General features: G+C 35.0%; 1 protein-coding gene across 1 annotated transcript in view; it reads right to left on the minus strand.

The window, feature by feature from the left end:
• The window catches only part of Cdh19 (cadherin 19), an 89509-nt gene extending 64714 nt beyond the window's left edge, over positions 1 to 24795 (minus strand). Inside the window, exon 1 of the mRNA XM_031379979.1 lies at positions 24678 to 24795. The gene's annotated coding sequence lies outside the window, so the exon portion shown is untranslated. The remainder of the gene's footprint in view (positions 1 to 24677) is intronic.
• Between the last annotated feature and the right edge of the window lie 2777 nt (positions 24796 to 27572).

The raw sequence follows: 27572 nt of genomic DNA on the forward strand, positions 1-27572 counted from the left end.
GGAGCAGAGGGTGGACTTATCTGGCATCAATGGGAGGGGAGGCTTTGGTGCTGTGAAGGCTCAATGTCCCAGTGTAGAGGAATGCCAGGGTGGGGAGGCAAGAGTGGGTAGATGGGTAGGTAAGAACCCTCATAAAAGCAGGGGGAAGGAGGATGTGATGGGGGGAGGGAGTCCAGAGGGGAAACCGGGAAAAGGGATAACATTTGAAATATAAATAAATAAAATATCTAATCAAAAAGAAAAGCTTGCATGCAATATTAAAAATAATTGGAAATATATGAAGTAAATTTGTATTGAGTTAAGCTTCATCTCAATCATAGAAGAGGATTTACTACAATTAGTACTAGCAGCTATGAACATATCTGACATTACTCATAGAACAACATGGCTTTAGAGTTTAGGCAGGATGAATTTTGCCTAGAGATTTCTGCAAGCCCATAGCATGTTCTGTTGTAATAGGAAAGAAAGCATCACTTTTTCTGTACTAGAAAAAAAACAGGACCTTAGAAGGTGTTTGCAGTGATAGGAACTGTCCGAACCTGAAGCTGAACTCTGTCTACTGCTTTCCTAGACATCTTTGTCTCCACTGGTAAAAATGGAAACAAAAGTCTGTGTGCACCGTGTTGTGTAAGTTATCTTCTATTTAATTTGCTTTGACAATAGCCAAGTGTGACCCCAATGTTCTTTAAAAGTATTTATTTGGACATATGTAAAAGAAAACAACAACCTATGTTTGTGAACCATTAAGCTGTTTGGGTTCTACCTGGTGGCTTTTGAAGAGATCTTTTGAGGTAACCTATCATGGCTGAACAAATTAAATGTACTGTAACATAAGGAAAAACACTCACAGTGTAACTCACTGAAGCATTTAAGTCGAATAAAGAATATTTTATAGGATTATGCAAAAAATCACATAGTTCATGATTTGTCATATTTGTAAGTCAGAATTTCAACATGAAATTCACTGGACAAGAAAATGAAGACAGAACAGGACTACACCCACACCATGGCTCTCTAATGGAATCCTTTCCTTAAATCTTCCAATTCCCAAACTATTTTCAATTGATTGTTTTCTTTGGCTCATGAGCATCTTCAAGGCTAGCAACATAGAATCATCAGATCTGTCTTGGATTTATCTGCAAATTACCTATCCTAGTTGTGTGAAATTTCTTTCTGCCTTTCTCTACTATTTACAGTAGAATAACTTACTGAATTTAATTTTTCCTGTCTCAGTGATCCAAACAAAATCTTCTCTTGTCCCATAATGGTGATATTCATGGATGCCAAAATTGTTACCTCAATGATTTTGATAATTATTATAGAGCCAACAAGAAATAGTAATAAGAAAATGGAAAGACTAGACACAGAGTGAGAACAAATGATTATAGACTGTATCTATGAAAAAGGAAAGTATGAAGAATATTATAGTATTTTGGAAATTCAATAACACATGTATCTATAAATTACAGTACAAACAAGATTTCATGGAAGTTCCTATGACAGAAATGTTACAAAATAACCAAGATCAGGGCCTGTCCCTAAATCGGTTGCCTACCTGTGAATCCCATTTCAGTCAGTAACTGGGTTGTCTTGTCTGTCCTAAGTGAGAAAGGATGTGCCTAGCCCTGCTGAGACATAATGCCCAGAGTAGATCTCCACTTTCTCAGAGAAGAGTGAGAGGGGAATGGAAGGTGAGGGACCAGGAAGAGGGAATTCAGTGATTAGAATGTAAAGTGAATAAATTAATTAATGGGAAACAATAATCAGGATCATATTTTTCAGTAGTATTGCAAATTAAAGTACCAAAAGGTACTACTCCAAATAGAATGGTAACAATTAATAAATTAACTTTCTTGAGTTTAAAAGCAGCTTATCAGCACTTATACGTCTTCTACCCTGGTGCTGATGATGAGATTATTTTGTCCATTTCAAAAAATTAGTTTTGAACTTAATAAAGGTGGAACATGTACCTACTCTTTGTATTTTATTTTATTTACTTGTCTGTATATGTATGTTTGAGAAAGGGTCTCTCTGTGTAGCCCTGACTGTCCAGGAATTCATTATGTTGTCCGGGGTGGCCCTTAATTCATAATGTTCTTCTACCTGTCCTTGCTTCTACAGTGATGGAGTTAAAGGCATTTTGGCACCATGCCTGATCTGTTGCATCAATTTACCTTGTAATAGCCACTTGTCTAAAATTATAACATTTATCTCAATAAAGAGATTTATGATAGTATAAACTTATGATAGCAAAAGAAAGAAAGAAAGAAAGAAAAGAAAAGAAAATTAAAGAAAAGATGAGAAAAGAGAAAGACACAGTCAAAGTAAATGACCTTTTTTGTTACCTTGGAATACAATTCAACATTAAGGAAGGAAAGAATATTTTTTTAACTGAAAATAGATTCTCTCCTCACAATACATCCCTAATTCCACTCTTCCTAGTCTCCCCTCTTTCCCAGATCCACCCTCAACTTTGATTACTTTTCAGAAAAGACCAGGCCTCCAAGCGGCAACCCAACAATACAAAGACAATACTATAAGACAAAGGCCCTCTTATTGAGGCTGGACAAGGCAACCTAACAGGGGAACAAGACTACCAAGAGAAGACAAAGGAGGCAGAGATACATCCTCACACACTGTTAAGAGTCCCACAAAAACACCATGTTGACAGCTTTAGCATAAACACAGAGGAGCTGGAATAGTCCCTTACGGTTGCTGCTGTAGTCTTTGTAAATCCATGTGAGCTCTGTCTGTCTATTTGGTTCCATGAGCCATGATCTCTTGCTGCCTGCCATCTCCTTGTACTCCTAAAGTCTCCCTCTTTTCTGCTGTGTTCCCTGATCCATTCCCTGGTCTCCAAGAGGAGGAGCTTTATGGAGACCTCCAAATCAGACTTTCTATACAATGTCTGTCTGTGAGTCTCTGCACCTACTCCCATCTACTGGAGGAGGCAGCCTCTCCGAGGACATTGGATCTATGAGTTCAGCAGAATATCATTAAAAAACATTTCATTCTTGTTGTTTTGCTTGCTCTGTTCATTTTGCTTTGGTTTTTTGTTTGTTTGTTTTTGGCGTTTGTTATTTGTTTGGGGGTGTGTTTTTTGTTTGTTTGTTATTGTTGTTTGTTGTTGTTTTGGTTTTGGTTTTGGCAATAATATTTTCTTCCACTCTAGGTTGCTGGATCAGGTTTCTGGGCTGTCCAGTCTGTTTTCTGGCAATCCTGGCAGAAAATTGGCAGGTGCCTCAATTTAACAAAGCATTAGTTGGCCTCTCCAACAAGTTCCATGTCAGTTTGCTCCAGTACATCTTGCAGGCAGGAAGAACTGCAGGAGGGTTTTGTGGGTTGGTTGATGTCCAGGTTACTCTTTAAAAATATTTTGTAGTATCGGTGTGAGATAGTGTGTAGTGTAAGTGTATAGTGTGTAGGTAAACTTCTATAGAGGCCACAGTAGGACTACCAGTAACCTGCTTTATCTCAATGACAAGGCTTATGAGCAGCTATTCTCAAGGATCCTACTGTCTCCAGTGGCATGGACGCATTAGAGCCACCAGAATCATATCTTCAATATGTCATAGGAGTAAAAACTATACAGAGGAGATAGGAATGGGAATTTTCAAACTTAAAGTAATTCTATAGACCCAAAATAAGACAGAAATAGTATAGCAGGGCGCTGAAAATGATATGTATATGCAGTAATGTTTTAAAAGATAATCTGAATACATTACTCATTTAGTCAGGAATTCAAAATACATTTAGGATTGTAAAGAATTATGCCACATTTTTGTCATCCGTACTAAAGTATATCATTGTTGGGAAAAAGTACAATTTGAATGTCTAAAACTATTATGTTATGTCATGTTATGCCAACATGAAAGAAAATATATTAATAAATTATTAATTAAAATAAATAACAATTACTTTCCAATGATCATTGAATTTAAAGTGTAGACAAACATTTTGGTTAATAGTTTTGCCACATAGTATGTTTTTAAACTTCTTTGTATATAGTACAGACATATTTTGCTAAGCTTTTCAGAAGAATCTGCTCAAACTAGCCCATAAATCATCAAGTATAAATTGCATGAACTGTATAACATATAAAAGGACAAATTCAAAGGTAAAAGACTGTGGCTCTCTTGACATGAAACATTTCAGAATAATAACTGCTTTAGGAGAAGAAAATTGACCCTCACAATTTTTCAGAATAAATGATGACAAAGAAGCAGCATTGCCGTAAAGAGAGGTGTTTAAGATAACTGTCTCTTCCTTTCTCTAAAACAATCTAACATAAAGATGGCTAGCCTTGGTGATTCATGCCTGTAGTGCTAGAACTAGTGAAGCAGAAGAAGGAGGATCAGGAGCTTTATGGTGGCTTGAGCCACACAATAAATCCCCATCAATTAATCAATCAATCATTAGCAAACCCAGGAGATAGTTCAGTGGATCTTGTATCAGCTCCCAAGTCTGAAGATTTCTATCCCAGAAATCACAGAAGAGAAAGACACAGCTACCTCTCCTAAGTTGTCTTCTCAGTTCCACTTGTGCACTGTGACACACTGTGCACACATGCGTGCACGCATACACACACACACACACACACACACTTCTGAATGCGAAACAATTTTTAAGAACAAAGATAAGTAACAGATAAATACCCCAAAATATGAGTGATTTCTTATTCCATTATATGCTGTCAGATACTGCCAATTATATAATATCATATAGTTAAAAAAATCACTTCAGAATTCCAAATATAGCAAAACATATCTGAATAACTTTTAAGTTATGATTCTAGTGCATGTGTGTGTGTGTTTGTATCTGGGTGTGTGAATATAATTGAATATAATGATAGCAATAGTTGTACCTGAATCATGAAATGTTTTCTTGCTTCCACTCTGCTATATTTAAGCTTTTCTACAGTTTCCATGTATTTCAGGAGAACTGTAAAAACTTTACAAATAATGGTCTACTTGTGATTGAAGATAATGGCATCTGTCACCAGTACTGGATTCCGAAGCAACCTGGGTAGAATCCAGGTGAAAAAAAGAAAAAAGAAAAAAGAGAAACAGTGAGAGAGAGAGAGAGAGAGAGAGAGAGAGAGAGAGAGGGAGAGAGAGAAAGACAGAGAGACAGACAGAGAGACAGACAGACAGAGAGAGAGAGAGAGAAAGAGAGAGAGAGAGAGAGAGAGAGAGAGAGAGACAGACAGAGACAGAGATAGAGACAGAGAGAGACAGAGAGAGACACAAAGAGAAAGAGACAGAGAGAGAGAAAGGAAGAAAAGAAGAAAGGAAAACTGATATTGATTCCTTACATCAGTAATGCACCAGGGGAGGACAACCCCTCTGCTCTGTATTTGCAAGTCTGGTTATAATTTCCAATCATGTGAATATATTATAATAAAACCTTAAATACTTCTGTATGGCAAAACATGCAAGTCTATATGATTGAATTTACTCTCTTATGTGTATAGGTATATTAGTATGTATAATTAAGTATTAAGTTCCAGAATATAATATATACATCATAATATGTATGCAGAACATGGCACTGGACTTATTCTCATATGAAATTGTAAAGAACCGTAATTCCAATAATACTAAAACAACACTTACAAGTATCATTAACACACATTGAAATCTGTATCATATCTCTTATTATACAACACAGTAAGAAGCCATGTTCACAAATTTTGAATATGTGATCCACAATTAAGCATTTATAATTACACTACGACTAAAAACTGTGTTGTGTTGGATGGAAAATGAACAAGGACAGTATTTAATAATGTGAAACCTGCTGCTGATGTGTTATGTTGCTTACACCGAATAAAGTTCTATACGTTTTTTGTTTTGTTTTGGTTTGTTTTTACTTCTAGACTATTCAAAAATGAGACATGGTAAAGTGTTTTCTATCTTTTTAGGATACGTTTCTCCTACTGGGAGTAAAGTCCTCAGGAAGGAAAGGATTCAGAATGATGGATTTGACGGCAATTTGAGAAAGATAAAAGCTAAGTCCGGTGGAAGTGGATGGACTAAACATAGAAACTCAATTCTATTTGTGATCTCTTAAAAATCACGGAAATATGGCAGTCTCATAGAATAACTCTGCACAGACAGCCTTTAAAGTGGAATTCTTGGGACCATAAGAAGATAATAGAAAAAGGAATATGTCAGAAAGGACTCTTATGTGTAAGAAAGAAAAACAGTATCTCAAAATCCTGGAATATCATTAACCACAAATGCAATCTAGCTCCAAAAATGTGTATTCAATAGGGTGAATGAATGATCAAAGCCCTATTTTTTTAAGTTAAGTATATAACAAGGCACACATCCATAATAGCTTCATTGGTGTTATAATGCCCCTTTGGATATTGTAGCCCATCATTCATTGTTTGTATAACGTCGTAGGACAGAGAGGAGCTGGTAGTGCCATTTCTTTGTTAGTTTGGAATTCACAATCTAGATTCTTAGTCAATGAAGAAGGAGTATAGAGAGATGAGTACTGCATTTGTAGCACTAGACATGGTCAATACTGATGAAAAAATATCACAGAATCTAAAATTATATCACAGAATCCAGTGGATATAACATAAAATGAAGAATAACCTTATAAAATTAATCTCCCATTTCTTTCTCCCTTATACAAACTATTGAAACTTTTTTCCAGATTATATTTGCCCCGTTTCAGTTATAAATAAAACTAGTATCACAGTTGATCAGAAAACAAGTGAATTTTTAAACTTAAAAGTCATATTATTTATTTATTAAATCTGCATGTACTTTGTAAGATGACAGAATAAATATTTAAGAATAAACAATTGATTTCTGTATTTTGATAGTAATGTTGTATGTGATTTCAGAAAAGAATCAGTAGAAAACTGTGCCATATTAATGCAGCAGGAAATTATGTATGAATTATGGAAAAGTTGTTTTAATTAGGAACACATTACACCTGTGCCAGCATGGATAATATGTGAACATAACACACACACACATAGATAGATATATATATACACAATACATATATACACACAAGCTCACATACATCACATAGACACACACACACACACACACAGAGAGAGAGAGAGAGAGAGAGAGAGAGAGAGAGAGAGAGAGAGAGAAGCTATTTGGAAAGATGATAAGACAGGGTAATTGGAGTGAATATAATCAGAATACATTACATACATGTTTAAAATCATCAGAAACTTTAGAAATGAAGAATGCTTTCGCATGATTATTTGGATATTTTAATATATATTTCACTATTACATCTATGTCACAATAAATCTTAAATAATATGTCACTTTTACTGACTCTTGGATTATCCTCAGATCTGGTAAGATGAAAATGTTCTAGGATACACAACACTGAAAAGGTTCAACTGTCAAACAGACTATCTTATGGTGAAAGAAGACAGAAAATGTGTTCATAGGATCAGCTATTACATTCAGAGTTTTGATTGACACATTTTACATAAGTGTGAGTAGGTGTGAATTTGTATATTGATGCATTTAACCAATTACCTAAACACAGCTACTGTCATTTAAATAGTGAAGATCTAGTGATTCTCATTTTTCGCAATTTTTAATTTTCAGTCATTGTTTTCTGCAACACACACACGCACATACACATACACACCCTCACATGACCTTCATAAATGGCTATTCCAAATATAGTTTAAGATAGTCAAATGCTATTACTTTGTGCTAAGCATGGTTAAATGGTATGACAAATAAACATGATCACGCTTGAAGCAATGCATGATATTGCACAAACACATAAAAACTGACAATGATCCCAGTGTGACTCAGAACAATTATGTTTACAAAGAAAGACTAATTATGACTTTAGGGATGAGAAATATCATCTATGCACTTATAGAAATTCAAACGGAATCTAATTAGGAATTTTAATTTCTATGACCTCTTTTTCATTACATAAAGATAATTATTCCATCTGTGAAAACTTATAAAGACATAACATATTCTGAAATGCTTGTGCATCATGAAATTTTGAGTCCACTGAGCTCAACTTCTCATGGAGAAAAACAGATGGCAATTAATACAATGGCTCCATTCCTGTGACATTATTGAGAAGGCTTGGCCAATAAGACCTATGATAGGACTTATAATTTGTGATGGTCAGAAATTTCTAAAGCTTTAAAATATCAAGAATACTTTTAAAATATAAGTAGATAAAATAGGATGAAAAAATCCTCCATAGTTTAAAGATTGTTTTTATTAAATTATTTTACTTATTTACATTCCAAAGGATGCCCTACTTCCCAGCCACAGCCACCCTTTCTGAGTTCTACACATCACCCCCATCTCCTGCCCCTGAGAGGGTGCTACCCAACCTGCAGAGCTTATTGAAATCTGAGTATGTCAAGTAAATAAACACTATAATGCTTTTGGTGAAAGAAAAGTGGAGGGGCCTCTTGAGCCCTCAAGTTATATGACTATATGGCAGTAGTTACAGATATTTTAACTTTTTTATAAGTCAAAAATGCTCTCCTTTTTTTTTTTCATTTTTCTTTTACTTAGTTAAAGGTCAAAGGTTTCTGAGGGAGTTCTGTGATTAAGAGTTCTTAGAAGGGGGAACAAAATACTCACAGGAGGAAATTTCGAGATTAAAGTGTGGAACAAAAACTGAATAAAAGACCTTCCAGAGACTGCCCCACCTGGGGATCTATCCCACATATAGTCACCAAACCCAGACACTAATGTTGATCCTAAGAAGTAGATGCTGTCAGGTGCTTGATATAGCTGTGTCCTGAGAGGATCTGCCAGAGCCTGACAAATACAGAGGCAGATGAGGAGTTCATAAAAGGACTGAAGGAGCTGAAGGGGTTTGCAACGCCATAGGAAGAACAACAGTATCAACCAACCAGACCCCCCAGAGCTCCCAGGGACTAAATCACCACTAAAGAGTACACACGGGGGGACTCTTGGCTCCAGCCATATATGTAGCAGAGGATGGCCTTGTTGGGCATCAGTGGGAGGAGAGGCTTTGAGTCCTGTGAAGGCTCAATATTCTAATATAGGGGAATTACCAGAGCAGGAAGCAAGAGTAGTTGGGTTCGAGAACACCCTCAAAGAAGGAGGGGAGGATGGGCAAGAGGGTTTCGGGGGGCCTGGAAAAGGGGCTAACATTTGAAATGTAAATAAAGAAAATACCTAATTTAAAAAATGGAAAAAGAAAAGCAGATTTAACTGAAAAAAAAAAAAAACCCACAAGGATATAAGCTCAAATTTTAAGAAACCATACAAAATATTCCACACGAATCTAAGCACACCTTTGACTTCATCAAAGTAGGTGCTAAATACAGGAGGACCACCAGAGTGTTGTAGATGCCAAGATAGATAGCGCTTGGTAATGTGAAAGATCTTATCTCAAAGGAAAGACAGTAGAGAACTTTGGGACCAGACACCCAGCATTCTACTGTGGATTCTGCATGTTCACTTGAACATAATTGTGTGCACACAATGCACACAGACATACATATGTGCATACACACACAAATAAGAACATAAAATGTTGTAAAATAAAAGCTATGTTTGGTACCATTATTGGGATGAATAGATAGATATGTTATGGTCCCTAGAAGAGTACCTACTATTACTACTACTACTACTACTACTACTACTACTACTACTACTACTGCTACTACTACTACTGCTACTACTACTGCTACTACTACTGGTACTGCTACTGCCGCTGTTACTACCACTACGTTGCATGCAATATTAAAATTATTATTGACTTATTGCTATACCTATAGATTTGTGAATCTCTTAGCAATCAGCAGAAAAGCAACATTTGTTTCTATGTTCATCTTCATTTTTATTTTGTAGTGATATTAATCAACACAAATACTTACAAGTGGTCGATATGTAGATGATGAGAGATCTTGGAGCGCTCAGCCCTGACTATAAAGTCTATACCACAGTTTTCCCTTCAAAGCTGAGGTCACTGAGGAAGAAGCTAGGGTCAGGTGGAGAAAGTGTAATACAAAAAGCAGTGGATGAGTCTAAGGAAACCATTCTGAAGACAGAACAGGGCAGTGGCACATATGAACTCACCAAGTCTGTCATAGCATGAACAAGACCTCTACATGCTGAAGCTAAACAAATTCCAAACAGAGAAAGGAGTGCTGGTGAAAGCATGAAGGCACACTGGCTGATCTGGAGGTATTGGAATTTGATAGCTTTTCTGGGAGGAAGAAACAGTTTTCTTTAAGGCATGAGTCCTAATTGGGTCTCCAGCTCCAGTATACAACCCATACTGAAGATTGCATGAACAATATAAATTGGATTTAATGAGTCTATAAGAAAGAAATCACAGAATTGTGTGGATATAAAGATTGGAGGTGGTCTGAAAGGAGTTGTGGGTATGGGAGTAAATATCTTCAAATTAAAGCATATGAAATTATCAAGAGCTAAAAACAATTGGAATATTAGTACGTACTTATATACCCACCCCCATTCCACCATGCCTCAGAATCTCCTACAAAATGTTACATCCCTGAACTTCCTGGGGACAGAGGGAGATGGTTCCTGACCATGGGACAAGGGCTCAGTGTGTGCCTCCACAAGTGTTGTTGTTTGCTGTGTGCATAAGGCTTGTTTGTGTAATAATGTACATATTTTCACATTCCTCTTAGGAAAGTCCTCTCTGCTAATGTTAATGGCTCCATGAGCATTAGAAACAGCAGGAGTCCAGAAGGCAAAGGCTTGCTAATGTCTCAGCAAAGTGGTAAACACTGGGACCTTTAGCATAGCCCTTAAGGCTATTGGAAAGAACTCGAACTACATGATTTCAAAACATATAATTTCTTGACTATGCAAAAATATAATGATGCAACGTGAATTATATGAGGGCTTCGTGAATCTAAAGAAGCAGAGGTATGAGCCAGCTTGTCAGAAAGATACAGAGACAGGCAGATACAAATGTAAGCAGATTCCTGAATTCAAGGTGTGCCTGAGAGGAAGCAAATCTAGGCCCAGGTGTGGTGGAAATGGTAATTTCAGAGCAGGGTCCTACCCAACTAGTTCAACAGCTGTGCTTAACAAAGGCAGACAGATCTCTGAATTCCTTTGCTAAGTTAGGGGAAAAAAAAATGTTTGCTTGTCATCTTGGAACAATCTAAAGGCCCCGATAATGGAATGCTGATTTGTAAGATAAGTAAAAGGAAAACCTGGAGTAAATTGCTGGACCGATATGTAAAATAAAAGACTAGACCTGTGTTCTGCCAGAAATAAGCAATCCAGAGGATTTTTTTTCAGGATAAAATGAGAGAACTTATTGGAGAATTGAGACACACACACCAACACACACACACACACAAACACACTCTCACACACACATACACACAAGCAAGTAGACTCAAGCCAGCAGGACATGGACAGACTTACAATAGCAAGCAGGTAGAATATTGACAGAGAAATCTCCATAGGGGAAGCAGAAGATAGAGAGAAGCAGACTAGCAAAGCTGCATCAAGCAGAACACAGGTCGCCAGCTTGGACCCAGATTTGAGTTTGAGTCACTCCTTTTTTCTCCTCCTGGATACCCCTTTTCTCAGAAGCCCTTTCCAAGGCTACTCCTTGTTTGTTTGTTTTTTTAAATTAATCTGATTATGCTTAGTTTTTCTCTTCTCTTCCCAATTCCTCCCTACCTCTCTTCCCACCTGGATTCACACCCTTTCAGTCTGTCATAGAAAAAAAAAAAGAAACAGGCTTAGAAGGGATAATGATATTATATGATATGATATGACATAATGTAAATATAATATAAATAATATCATATGGTAAGACAAAGCTCAGGACATTGGAGTTGGACAAGACAACAAACAAACAAAAGGAAAACTGCCCAAGAGAAGGCACAAGAATCAGAGATTAACTCACTCACACACTTAGGAATTTTGTAACTTATTAAACTGGATGCCATAGTAGATACACAGAGGATGTACTACAGACCCAAGGATATTAACAGTAAAGAGTTTAGGTAAATAAAAATGGAAGCTATCTGAACTATCTTTTCTTAGATGTCTTTGAATTCCTAATCTAATTTTCTCAGGTTTAATTTTCTACGTTTATGATAGATTTAGCATGCCTCTAACATGTAATATTAGTTCTACTACAATATTTTCAAAAAAAGCCTTGAATTCATATTAATCTTTGAAAAGCTTTTTGGAGGACATGACAAGACTGTTCCTGTATTACAGTGAATTCAAGACTTCATCTTCACCACTTGAAAAAAGGAGAAATAGAATCGTCTTAGAAGGCAGAGGGAGGGAACTGGGGGAGAAAAGAGAAGGGAGAGGAATGAGGAAGCAGGATCAGGTGTGGGGAGAGACATAAGAGAGTCCCAGTGGGTCAGGAGAATGAACAGTTGCTGGGGTGCTGAGGAGGGAAGAATCTCTAGGAGATCCCAGAGACCTGGGATAGGGTAGGCTCCCAGGAGTCAATATGGGTGACCTTAGCTGAGAGTCCTAACAGTAGGGACATGGACAGGGCCTATACAGGCCACTTCCTATAGCTAGGCACGACCCTCAGTGGGACAATAGGGATACCAACCCACCCACTAAACTTTCGAACCAAAATTTGTCGCCTCTAAAAGCAATGCGGGAGTGGAGCAGAGACTGAAGCAAAGGCCAACCAATAATCAGAAAAATTCTAAACTCATCCCACGGGCAAATTCCAATCCCTGACATTTATAAATGATAGATAGTCTGTTCTGTTTGCAGAGAGGAGCTTGGGGATAGGAGCAGATACCCACAGCCAAACATTACATAGAGGAGAAGGACAATAATGAAAGTTTTGGAGGATGAGCCAAAGGCCCTGAAGTAGATGGGGACTCCACAGGAGGACCAGCGGGTAAACAAACCTGGACCCCTGGGAGCTTAAAGAATCTGAGCTACTAACCAAGGAACATACATAGGCTGGAACACCGCCCCGCCCCGCCCCACCGACACGTTTATAGCAGACGGGCTGTGTTCATGCCAGCTCCAGCTGTCTTCAGTATGGAATGGTTCACCTAATATGGCGTGCCTCGGTCTGGGAAATACCTAAAGGAGGGGGGATCCCAACCTCTCAGAAGAGAAAGGGAGAGTTATGGGGGGAAGGGACTTGGTGAAGGTAGGACTGGAATGGGGTGGTGGTGGGAGAAAGCAGTGTTTGGAATGTAAAACAAAAAAAAATGAATAAATTTCCAAAAGAAGGAAAGAAACAAAAGCAGCACTCTGAGTATTTTCCATAGAAAAAGTGATAATATGAATCATATATTCAATAAAAATTTGGAGAATATGCTTTGTCATGGAGAAAACCAGGAAAGGAACTGGAGGCAGGAAATGAATAGAAACCACAGAGGAACGCTGAATTTTTGCTTGTATGCCTGGCTTCCTAGGTAGGTTTTCTTATAACAATCCAAGATTATGTATATAGAGTTGTGATGGTCAAATAAAGGGCTGGGATTTTCATCATCAATCACACACACACACACACACACACACACACACACACACACACACTGACCAACAGCCATGCCCACAATGTAATTACATGTAATGCATGCAATTGTTTCCTCTTTACTGTTGACTCTGTTTTTTTATTAAGTTGACAAAATAATTAACTAACACAGTCATTGTACTTAGAGATTTTTAAGTGTAAATTTAATTCATAAATGTAGAGTCTGAGTACACTGTATATCTTTCTAAAGGAATTTAAATTATAATGACAGATGTGCCCTACACGTGAATTTAACCAAAACGAGACTCTTTTTGTATCTCCATTCCCTTCAATTATTAAGGGATATTGTACTATTTCAATTTTTTGTCCACTTGATGAAAACTAATCTACTGAACTGAAAAAGTGCTTCTATTAGACTCCCATCCATAGACATCTGGTCCTGTGTTACATAAAAAGGCATGTTGAACAGACCAAGCACCATGACTACAAGTTCTATCCTTCAATTCCTGCCTCCAGGTTTCAACCTTGAGCTCCTGTCCTGACTACCCTCAGGAAGTGATTGTTACCCCGGAGGTAAAACACTAAAATAAACCCCTTTACCCCACGTTGTGATTGCAATGCCCTGCACATAGACTAAATGAAGCCTGTCCCACTTGGCTCTGATTGGGAAATAAAGTTGCCAGTGGCCAATGGTTGGGCAGGGACACGGAGGCAGGACTTTTAGGATCTTCAGGCAAGAAATGTAGGAGGGGGAGAAGAAAAGGGTCTCCATGAGAGGGGCATAGACAGACCACACAGTGAAGGATCAGGAGGTGAGATGAAGGTGAAATGTAGGCGCAAGGAGAAAGCGGCCCTACGGAAGGGCTACCCAGAAGGAAACCGGGTAGTTAAAGGTAAAAGTAGATTTAGTAGGAATTAACTCAGGCATATCAGAGAGGAGTATGCTAGCCCTGTAGACTTTTAGGAGAGGCCTAGACATTGAACTAGAGAAGGCTTATTAAAATTGGACTGGCCTGTGTGTGTATCTTTCATTCCTGAATCCACATTTCTTGGGCAGGTGCAGCAGAGCTGCCCACGCACCCTCTGGGTGAATGGAGCAGAGTTTTAACCAGTTACCATGACATCTTTCAGTCCTTATTAATGATTTTTCATACTAAAACACAAGATATGAAACTCATTGTTTTACTTATAAGACACACTTTTAATTCAGTTTGCAAATTATATGCATTGCTTATATTTCTGCTAGAATATTTTAGCATCCGTATTATAAATTATCTATCATTATGAATATCATGGTATTCTTTAAATATGGGGGTTTGCTAGTAAACATTTTAAAATATGGCCACCTGCACCTAGATGATGAGTATACACACCTTTAAAAATTAGTATGTATAAAAATCTTATTATGTGACATAGCACTTTTTTTAGCTACCAATATCATAAAGTATTAAAGTATCTTTCATTCCAGGATACTGGTTTATTGTATGTCTCTGTGTGTATATCTATCTATCTACCAATCTACCTACCTATGTTCTTTTAGAGTGTAAAAGTTTAGATGACAGGGTTTTGTTTTATAAATGGAGATATTTGTCAATTCTTCTTAGAGATAATATTTTTAATCTTTGAGTATTTTATGCATTTACATAATGTACTTTGATCATATCCACACCTTACTCCACATCCAACAACTTTCAGTGCCACTGCTCACATCTCTCTAATAAATCTTTCTTGTCTTTTTCATAATATTTATTTATTTTGTCTTCAATAGTGAGTGCTTCTATTTTGAGTTTTTATGATTAGCTTAATCTTTTGGGATTACTTTACAATTGCATAATTTCCCCTTATGTTTCCTCTAAGCCTAGCCAACCTGAATCTTTCAGTTCTTTTTCAAATTCATGACTTATTTTTCACAAATTCTTGTTATATACTGTTTCTATACTTTTCCTATTATTGTTATATACAAATATGTGTTTATATTTTCTCTTTACACAAGTAAAACTTTCTCAGCCTATATAATGTTACTTACATGTATGTTACAATGGTTAATCATTGGGTATTGGATAAACAATTGCTGTGTTCTCCCCTTCAGGAAATTATTCTCTTCTTTCATTATTCCTGGGTTGCTTGTAATTTTTAGGCCTCATGTACTTTCTACTCCTAAGTATACCCATTGTTGTTATTCTTTTTTAGATAATGTTTAGGCAGTCATGTCGGTGGGCATCTGGGCCTGGCTTCTGACATTCTTAGGAAATATAGTCTCAGAGTAAACTTCTCATTTTTTTTATCCACAATAACTAAGACATGGAAACAACATAAGTACTCTTCAACTGATTAATGGGCAATAAAAGGTTACAAAGCTTTACTGAGAAAAATTGAAGCTTTACTGCTTCAATTTTCTTATGACATGTCTGTGGGACATTTCCTTCCTTCCTTTCTTCCTCCCTCCCTCCCTCCCTCCCTCCCTTCCTTCTTTCTTTTCTATATTTATATTTATTTAGTTATGTTTATTTTTGATGAGACAGGGCTGAGACTACATGAGTATTTGTCATTCCTCTGTCAAGTTGAACAAATAAGAAGTGAAAGTCCGTATGCTGCATTTCTTCGTGCTCTCCGCTTCCACTCCTGTCTTGAAATATTTATTTTATGTTTATTTTTTTCCTTTTATTGAAAATGGACATTTTTTCACATATTGTATTCTGATTAGTTTCCTCTCACCCTGCCACTCCAGTTCGTCTTCGTATCCTATCCCATTCAGGTCCACTTCCTTTATGGCTCTCATTAGAAAAGAATAGGCTTTTAAGGGGTAGTTATAAAAGAAAATGTAATGTAATGTAAGATATAACCAAACTAACACATTGGAGGTGAACAAGACAAACCGACAGAAGAATAGGAGCTCCTACCGTAAGACACAGAAATTAAAGACCATCCTGTTTCCATACTCAAGAATTCCGTAAACACAGAAATTAAAGACCATCCTGTTTCCATACTCAAGAATTGCGTAAACACACTAAACTGGAAGCCGTACTTTACACCTGTTGCTGGCCCACTCAGGCCTATGCTTGCTGCTTCAGTCTTTGTGAGTTCATATGAACTTTGATTATGTTGGTTATTTTTCTTGCAGTTATCCATCCCCATCTGGCTCTTACTCTGTTTCTGCCTCTTATCTGGAGATCACTGAGCCCTGAAGGGATGGATTTCCTGGAGGCATCTCATTTAGCGCTATGTGTTCCAAGATTTGTCATTCTCTGTATAATATCTGGCTGTGGGTCTCTGTTTTCTTTCCCCATCTGCTGTAGGAGGAGGCATTTCTTAGGTTGGTTGGACAAGGTACTGATCTATCATTATAGCAGAATGTCCTTAGGGGTCATTTATTCACTATGTGTTTTGTTTGTTTGTTTTCATTTTGTGTGTGTGTTTGTTTTACTAATGTTATTTTCTCTTTTCCTACATCCCTGGGCTATCTAATCTCTGGCTCTCCATCACTGAAACAGTATCATATGAGTTCCATCTTGTGGAGTTGCCCTTAAGTACAATCAGATATTTTTCTAGTTAGTTCCACCTGCTCAGTATTTATAATGTTATTCATACGTATGTATTCAGGGCACACCATTTGGTACTTGACAACTTGACAACTAGTATTGTGCTGTTCTGTGTGGAAGGCAATTCCTCCAGCTCCTAGGTTTCCACAGTTGCCTGTAATGCTTCATGTAGGGGTGTGGCCTCAGCGACTTTTTCCCATCCACTTTTTATGTATACTTTTATTTATGGATTTAAGGCTCTCTGTGAGATAGAACCCATACCTAATATCCAAAAGTGGAAGGCAAAACTAGATAGCTGATGGAAACCTAATATTACTATCCTGCGAAAGGAACACATCAGCAATATTAAACCAATTGAAATCACAGAAATTATGGCAAACATATAGGATCACTCCAGTTGAGGGTCCCATCACGGAGAGACTAACCCATAACCAAGAAGAAATTTGTAATTGAAATCCAATGACAAACTGAAAATCAATTTTTCTTGATGGAATTTCATTGGGTATATCAACTACATTCCAAGTCAGGCCTCATGCCCAGGATTAGGTGGTTGACACAAAATTAATTCCATAGTTTTTTTTTTTTTTAATGGAATTTGGTTTCATTATTTTTATCTTCCAGTTCTGCCTGTTTGATTTCTTAAAATTCATTCATTCATTTGTTTGTTTATTTTAGAGAGTTAAAGAACATTCAGGCCAATTAAAAATAAAATCTAAAGTAAAATTTAATAAAATCAATGAAAATATTAATGTTTATAAAATTTTGTTTTAAGTTCATATCATTTCTGGTGCATTTTCATTGGGTGAAGTATCATATATGCTTGCCACAACTCTAAGAAATTATTGTATCTCATCTGAGTATTAAGAACAAAATTCTTACATGTGCTGAAATATAAGCACTATTATGATTTATAAGTTGGAGTTTATTACATTTTTTTAGTCTAAAATACTATGATGGATGTGGTAAATGTATCAATCCTTAAGGATTTTGAAAAAATTAAGAAATTGGATAGCTAAATTATTGAATTTCTGTGTTTGTATACACTGTTCATGATAGATATTTTTGGGATTCTTGGACATTTATTTTTCCTCCAGCTTCTTCTATTTAATTAAGTGATTTGAAGCAAACACTAAATGCTAATCTAAGCAAAATGATCTGATTATTGTAGTTTATCTTCACTCAACCCAGCCACGTTGACAAATCCACACTGTTGGCACTGAGAGTCACCATTGATAAGCAGATCTTGTCTTACTGAATGTGTGGCACACACGCTACCATGGTTATTACATATGTGTGTGCACAAGGAGCATGTGCTATTTAAAGGACTTGATTTAGCCATTAATTAAGGAGTTGAATTTAAGCCAAAACAATTGAATATGTATACTCAGAGCTGGCAACTAAACAATACCATTAAAGGAACTATTTATAATGAAGTTTGAAGGAGAAAAAAGGTAAATATATGTGCAATACCATGACTTAGTGTAGTTGCAATGCTTCCTGGCTTTTCTTTTTAAATTCCTATAACACGGAGGCCGAGGATATGAAGAAATAAGATAACCAAGGATTAAAATAAACAATACAGTGTAACATTATGTTTAAGTTGGACCCTAACATCTGTAAGTGCATATATATCATACTAACAAGTAATATTTATTTTAAAATTTAATATTAATAAAATATTTAACATATTGTACTCAAAATTGAAATGTACGTAATGAAATAAAGAATAAATAAAAGATATCTTTTTATTATAGGACTTGGAAATCAATTCAGATTCTCAAAACTAGCAGGAAATAATCACACATAATCAAGGCCCTCACCAGCGAAATACTAAAAATATAATTCCTGACGTCAAATTATGCTATAGGGGTATGTCGAGGGAGTTGCTGATTCCCTAACTGGTTCTTGATTGTGCCACTAAAAAAAAAAGGCGGAAGCCAGTTGCTGGGTGAAAGGCAGAAGAGGAAAAGCAGACCCAGGGAGAGACGAGGGAGCTCTCTAGCCAGGCTTTGGAACCAGAAAGGTGCACAGCTATGTAAGGTCTTGCGGCCACCAGGACCGTTGGCCTCCGCCATCCTTGGATGGCTGGAATGGACTAGCTGGTAAGGTGGGGGCAGGGAGACACTTGGCTCAGCATTTGTGTTATTTGGCAAGTTCTAAGCTAATTAAGCTTTCTAGAGTTTTGCTCCACAGAGCTAAGGTGGACAGGAGAAAGACAGCAGACAACGAAGTGGATGGTGGCTTGGCAAAGTTAGCACGGAGGAAGAGAAGTGAGTCCCGTGGAGCTAAATCAGGAGAGGTCGGAGTGCAGGCCGTGCTCGGGAAAGGTGTTAGCAAGCGTTTTAAAATTACCAGCAACAGCGACATTACAGTCATATGGTGAGAGTAATAAACAAGGAGACCAAATGGCATACAGGCCAAGGGAGCCGTAAACCCAGAAACGAGCTTGAATAGTTTTCTAATGCCCTTAAAAATAAGACAAATACATAAATTATATTAAAAGGCAGCTAGCTATCTTTGGCATAACATCCTTAGAAATCTGTAGAATATATGTAGATAATGAAAATAGAAACCTTTACAAAAATAAACACAATACATCACTGTTAATGTAAAATCTAACAGTTTGAAATTCCTCATAAAAATAATGGAAACAGTTAAATACATACACATTGTCAAAGATTCTTTACTAGATTCGTGTAGCTGAAGAAGAAACAACAAATGCAAACAATTGAAGCCATCCGGTCACAAAGCTTCTCTAATACAAACAAGATAGTAAAATGCCAGCCCTTAGAGTCATAGAGAATGTTTTCCAGCTGTCCCTCTGAAAAGTAATTCAGAAATATATATATATACTAAGTAGAAGATTGAATGATAAAGTTAATAAGGTAACAAATTAAGATTTTTTATTTTTTGGTTTGCTTTTGAGACAGGGTTTCTCTGTATAACCCTGGCTGTCCTGGAACTCACTTTGCCAAGCCACCATCAAGCTGGCCTCGATCCGCCTGCCTCTGCCTCCCAAGTGTTGGGATTAAAGGCATTGTCACCACCACCCGGCCACATTAAGCACTTCCTAAACTTAGGAATACGAATGAGCAGTAAGCAGCTGAAAATTCAAAACTGTGCGCTTTTACTTACATTTACGCAATAACTAAGAGTATTCTTAAGAGGATTCTTAGTATTCTCTTAAGCATACATGAAAAATATGACGACGATATTGACTTTTTTTGGCAACTCTTATAGACTGATTACAATGCCAAGTAAGCTCATAAATACTTATGTGTTAAATGTAATTTGTTTTAGATTCTAACTTGAAATAAAATACATAAATACATTTTCAGACACACACATATGCTTATTAACAATAACATTGTTTATGTGTGTCAAGTATAATTTTGACAAAATTTATAAGTAAAAAGAAATCATATTTTCTATAAAATGGTATTTTAATAATAATGCTTCAAAAGTGAAATTATAAACTTTTATGCATTCAACTAGAAATAATCTTTCTGAAAACAAATTTTAGGCCAATGTTTGCATATCTATGAGTGATTATTTATTATTAGGTTTAAACATGATAAGTCCCTATAATTGATAATCTATAAACCCTGGTTAAGAGAGTGGAAATATATGTAAAGAGATGCTCACATCTAACATGTTCCACGGGGAACATTATTTAGAAAGGATGCATTTATATGCAACTGAAATGATACTGTAGTCTGGCCAACATTGATCAAACAGTGCAAAAGGGCAGTATTTAGCTTTAAAAGCTCAAGAGCTAGAATCCAAGGCTTGCCAAGCTGTATTTAGTTACTGACATGCAAGGAACTGTTTGAACTTTCACAATGATGGCTTTATTCTTTCCCCAGTAATATTTTAATGATTTAGTTACTTTTATATTTGTCTGTTTACTTTAATAGTGTTATTGTTTTATGAAAGGTCATAGTCTCTTAATTGAATATTTTAATAATAAAATACATGATGGAGTATTTTTTTTAATAAATGTTTAGGTACAATAGGACAAAGGTAGAAAAACTGGAACATTTAGATTCCTGTTATTCATGTATAGCTTGTTCATTTCTTCAGAAATACAATTTGAATTTCTTTTTAGAAAATAAGTACTTTTGTAATGTTAAGGCTTGAATTTAATATACTCTACTATAAAAGCACAAAGTTCATTCATAATATAAGTTGCAATTAAAGCACAGATCAAATAGGAATGCATTGGTCCTTCATGGTGATAAATTACTTTGTTTATTAACACTTTAAATTTCAGTTTTTATGTCAAAATAGAAGATTTAAAGAGCAAAATCAAGTGTTTCTTTTAACTATTAAGTTATCTGTCAGTAATCTTTCTTATGAAAACTCAATAATTGGTGTGAGAAATTTTACAAAAAAAAATTCATGCTTTATATTCTAGACCCTGCTGAAAATTAAACCAACATCTTCTTGAAGGACCACTTCAACAGTTCAGGTGGCTGTTGAAAGAGGAGGTAATTGAGAATTATTTTTATACTTTTCTGTCATGAAGCCAGTGGAAACAGTGGGTAAGACAGAAACATGTTATTTCTTACAACTATTTTGAGGTTTTTTTCACTAGGTCAATCATCTTTCTTGTCAGTTTGGTAATCTCATCTATGTTGTGAGCTGTCTTTGGGATCATAAAAAGGATTCTCAGAGATATTAGTAAATTACTTAGTAGTTCATTTTAGCCTTAGTCTTTTTATGAAAAATTAAAATAAACATGCTGGTAGATCATGGTTTTAAAAATTATTTGTGACTATAGTATTTATTTATTTATTTATTTATTTATTTATTTATTTATTTATTTATTTATTGGTTTTTCGAGACAGAGTTTCTCTGTGTAGACCAGGCTGGCCTCAAAGTCAGAAATCCACCTGCCTCTGTCTCTGCCTCCCAAGTGCTGGGATTAAAGGCATGAGCCTCCACCACCCGGCGTGAATATAGTATTTAAAGTTATGTTTTCTCTCACTTTCTAGTAATATTGTCAATATGAGACTGGCAGCAATAACTATCAAGAAAGGTATGTGAAAAGATCGATGGACCTCTTCAAGCATTGGACAGGTTATTTTTTATTTCTCCTGACTCAATGAAAGCGTTAATATTTATCATTAGCATATAACATATAAGATCTTACATGCTTTCTAAAATTATGAGGTGCAAAACCAGTCTTTTTTTATACTTATTTATAGGTTATACTTTAACAAAATTAATTTCTGAAAAATGAATGGGAGACACTTATACATGTTTTATACTTTCATTTAAATTAAATTTATTTTCTCTTAAAGAAAACAAAATGTGCATAATAACATGATGCCACAGATGTCTACTTATATGTAGTATAATATTTAAATGAAGGTAAGATGACATATTCACCTCAAATATTTTCTGACAGTGAAATAATAATAGACATAATTTTCTTCAGTTTACAATAATTTAATCAAATCAGTTTAGAAAGCTGGTTTTGGGAAAAACAAAAGAACAACTCCAAAATTATAAATGTGTGATCTACTTTAAGATTTGTACAAATTGGAAAAATAATGGTTACAGGAGGAAGTGTATGTATGTGCGTGTACAATGAGAAAGTGTAGGGCAGAAATTAAGAACAAATCTTACCAAAATATGAAACAATAAAATATAGTAAATGTAAATGCATCTTATACACTGTTAAATGTACTTTGTGGTTTGTTTGTTTGTTTGTTTGTTTGTTTTTCGAGACAGGGTTTCTCTTGTAGCCCTGGCTGTCCTGGAACTCACTCTGTAGACCTGACTGACCTCGAACTCAGAAATCCACCTGCCTCTGCCTCCTAAATGCTGGGATTAAAGGCATGTGCCACCACTGCCTGGCAAGATGTACTTTGTTAAGAGGGTAGACTATTTTGATAAAGAAGTAAATACATTTAAAGAACAGGAAATACAGTAACTTTTAAATTCCATAAGATGATTACTAATTTTAAAAATAATTCTATATATGTAATATAGAGTCATTTTCTATTTAAAAAACATTTTTGAATATTAAATTTAATAATAAATATCTATATTATAAAAAAGCAATATTTCAAATAAAAACACAATATTCTTATTTATAATTTGTATTTTGGAATTAGGAATTCCATGCTAACATTAATGCACTTACAATGTAAATTATATAAACTATATTAATATAATTATATTAATCACATATATTCATCCAAAGCCTAAATACATTATATAATGTAAACATTTTAAAACATAAAGTAATGACTTTATCTTAGGAATAAATTCTTTATAAAGCTAATTCATAAAATTTTGCATTATTTTTTTATTTGAAACCTCAGTATTTGTAAGGTGTCTTTTTCCTCCAAGACAATAAGAATAAAAATAAAAATAGTTTTGGTAGAAAATCGTAAGTCAAGATATTGAATATAATTTTTTACATCAACATGAGCTGGAAATGACAGTAGTTTCGATGGCATGACACTTAACATAATAGCAAAACATAGACTCATGCATTGTGTATTATGTGAAAAAAGGCCCATGCATGTGTGAAAACTTGATTTCTACAAGCTACAAAGACAATTTAATGATGAAAAATGAACATTTTAAATACATGTAGCTAAATCAGTTGAGTATCTGTAAGTAATGTTGCAAAACTCTACCTGCACGTTTTAGGTTGTCAAAACTCACTCTAAATGGGTTAAAAAAATACTCAGAATATATAACTATTTTTTTATTTCAAAAATAAAACTTCAGAAAACTTATTTTAAAATAATTCATTTATTTATTTATAAAAAATTCTTGGTAACAAACACTTAATTTCTGTTTAATAATCTGGGTTTTATAAATCCTTTTTGCAACTAAGGGTTTTATTAAAATCGATAGGCTAATCAATATTAAAGTGGATGAATTATATTTGACCCTTAAACTTTGTATTTTCTAAATTTTAATTTTTAACATTTTCTTGTGTAGATTATCCTTTTTCTAATATATAATTTGATAAATATATAAATGTCTTTGCACATATATCTAGGTAAATATGTATCTACTTGTCTTACTTCATGTTTATCTTTATTAGAAACTTAACATTATTTAATTATTTGGTATTTTAATTTTTGATAATAATTTTAAATAAAATAGAAAGTTTAATAGTCATAAATTATGAAAAGTAGAAAAAAATCAAAAATTATTCTCTGACTTTGGTAATTATTAGCTTCACAAAGAAATGATATTAATATGTGAGAAGTTTCTATTTTGAAAATTATTTATCAAGAAACAGAGTGTTATAATTTATAATTATTTTATAAAGAAATGTATTTCTCATAATTTGAAGGAATACAAATTGATTATCAATAGTTCATAATGCTACAAAGCAAATTCAAGAAAATTTAAAATATAATCTAGTCTTATCTATTGTCAACAAAATATATATTTGTAATCTAACTTTTGAACAACTTTTTATCAATTTGTGTTAGGAAAATAGAAATTATCATGTGTAATTGTTTTAGGAAATGTCCAAAACTTGTACTGATTTCAATTATTTCTAGATTGTTTTTCTCTATAAAATACCAACTAGCCAAACATTTTCTACTACTTGTTGACCCTATCTAGTAAATTCTAATGATTTATACCTTTCAATCTTACCCAGGATCCTCCAGGATCCTCACAGTCTTACCTTGTCAACTTTAAATCCTAGGACTCCAGAAACTGAAACTCAGTTGCATGAGGAACGAAGGAGAAGAGCCGATTTGCTTTACAGGCTTCTCCGCAGACTCTCCATGGATCACTGTGCTCTGATTTAGGGATGCTTGGCTTTTAGTAGCACAACGCGTCAGTATGTCAGTGCTTACTCAATGCTATTTTCGGTTCTCCAAGTAAAATCATGAACACTGCGCCTTTTGTTCAATGCACCATAAGGGCATTCTGAGGTCCGTTCTTAGTCTGAGGTTAAAATGGAGACAGCTAAACAAGTAATAAGGTCTCTCTCTCTCTCTCTCTCTCTCTCTCTCTCTCTCTCTCTCTCTCTCTCTCTGTGTCTCTGTCTCTCTCTCTCTCCCCCCCCCCCCGTTCTCTTCTTCCTCTCTACCACGTGTCTTATTTTTCATGTTTTGTATTTTTTTCCTAACAACAAGCAAAAGGGAACACTCACTTGAGGTGAGGACAAGGCGACTTACGTAAGAGAGTTGTGCAAGTGGAGAGGACATGCCCCCTGCTTGGAGCAAACAAATGATCAATTTAAGACAGGGACAAAAGTTACTAAAAAGAAAAGAATCCTTCTCTGTATGTCTAGTCCTTCTAGCTGCTTTTTAATTCTGGACTTTTATTTATGAATCAAGTGCATTGCTAATGAGAAGACATCATCTAAATTATAAAAAAAAATTCCCTTAGCTTACTAATTAAAAATATATCCAATAGTTAATTCATAGAATTAAAATTAGTTATAAAACTTTTACTTTTATTATAAAATCAGTGTGTTATTACATATTGCTTGGGTGTATTATTTTTCATTAAAATTACATTTGAATCAAATAATAGAAATGCTAAATTAATGTAAGCATTGTCTAGAAAGTAAATAATTTTTATAAAATTATTCTGAACCTTAAGAATTTAAATGTTAGTATACTTATGAGGAAACAGCCTTAAATTTCAGAATTAACACTTGAGATATGAAAAATTTGGGCTGCATGAACATCTTTCTTATCCGATCCATGAAAATACAGCAGTAGATGGAATATATCAAAAATAGTAGCTTATTGGTGCCAGAAAGTATGTGCTGTACAATTTATGCTTTCATATTTAAATGTACAAAAAATAAATTTATTAATTTCAGTTAAACAAAAATGATGTGCCTTTGTAACATGAGACAAAAGTAAAGCTCTGTGTACCTATGCACTGTGGTTACTAAATGTCTTTATATATTTATTCATTATTCTGTTTTTTAGGACAAGTATACGTGATATATTGTAGAAATTATTAAAAAGTCTACAATCACAAACCATTAAATAATGATTTATTAATTCTAAAGTTTAACTGAATAAATTTCCAATGCATCAAGTCTGAAATATTCCTAAGCATTTATGTGTACGCACGTGTAAATACTTCATTTTAATAGATAAAACTGAATGTGTATTAATTCCAGGGCTCCTTATTTTTACTGATTACATTTTTTAAAAAATCTTTGCTGAGACAACACACGTAAGACTAAGGATTATCTTTTCTCTTTCTGCCAAGGAATACTCAAAGTATATTGACTATTTGAGTTTTGCCATGGTACTGGAATCCAAAGTTCCATGTTGATGAGTTTTTTCCATCAAGGAACTGTGATCTGTGAGTTCTGGATGTCACTGCCAGGTTTTCCTATGGATAATACTGTGATGGAAAGAACAATTGTTAAACCCATGTCTTCTTCAGTCCCATCTAATAGGCAATCACTGAACTTACTACAGACAATTTTAAATTCCTATGGTTTTTGTGAGGAAATATTTTGAGCTGGTTAACTCATGTAATACAGTCATGAATCCATTTACCAGCGCCCCTTTACAATTGTTTTCAACATAATTTGTACCTATGATGCCCACAAAGATTGAAGTCTTATTGTATTGCCAAAGTGTGAGACTCTGGAAAATGTTTCTGACATTCTAAATACCCTAACAAATCCAAAACAACCATAATCACTAAACACACCTAAGATTAACTATGATAGTTTAGAAGAAAAAATTTACAAACCTTCATATGAATTGTGTCCACATATTTCTTCATATTCTATTCATACCACTGAACAGTATCATGGGAGATCTAGTACTTTGCATCATCAGGAATCATCGCTATAATAATTTTGTTGCATCCTCTACTTTTCTGCTTAATGTAAACTCCAATCCTCACATAATCATAAACACTACACTTAATCTCCTTCCCAGTTAGAAAGTAAAGTAACACTGACAAACCATTATTTAAGTAAGACTTGTACTTTTCTCTTAGAGCTGAGCTTTTTTAAATAAAAATCATTGGCATTAAAAAAATAATGATTTTGACATTCATTTAAAACATCATCCAAATGTGCTGAATCTTTTCTTTTGGCTGTATTCACCTGCCTCCTTGAGCAAGAGATGTCGCTTCAATGATGGTATAGGTGATAGCCACCCAGAAAATTTCTTATGAAAGATATACTCTCAATTTATTCATGAGGGTTTCATACATGTAAAAAGTCTCAGACTTTCACACAAGGAATTCTTGAGCACATTGTAACAGCCCATGACTCAGTCTTATTTTCCAAGTTTCTGCTTTTGCCTTTTTCTTTTTGAAACTTGGTTTCTTGTATTTTGTGGTTAGTGTTAGTTTGACCATTTGCCCAAATGCATAAATTTTGAGTTAGTTATCTGCTTATTCATGCACACGCAACATACATCCCATTCCATTGCATGCACCGGTAACAATTTAGGTATTTACCCAGGGCTGGTATTTTCACTTTAAATTCACTGATTATCACTATTTAATTTCTATTTTAGGGTTTCTTCCATCTCTCTCTCTCTCTCTCTCTCTCTCTCTCTCTCTCTCTCTCTCTCTCTCTCTC

Source organism: Mastomys coucha, unplaced genomic scaffold, assembly GCF_008632895.1.
Source record: "Mastomys coucha isolate ucsf_1 unplaced genomic scaffold, UCSF_Mcou_1 pScaffold1, whole genome shotgun sequence".
NCBI classification, from domain to species: Eukaryota; Metazoa; Chordata; class Mammalia; order Rodentia; family Muridae; genus Mastomys; species Mastomys coucha.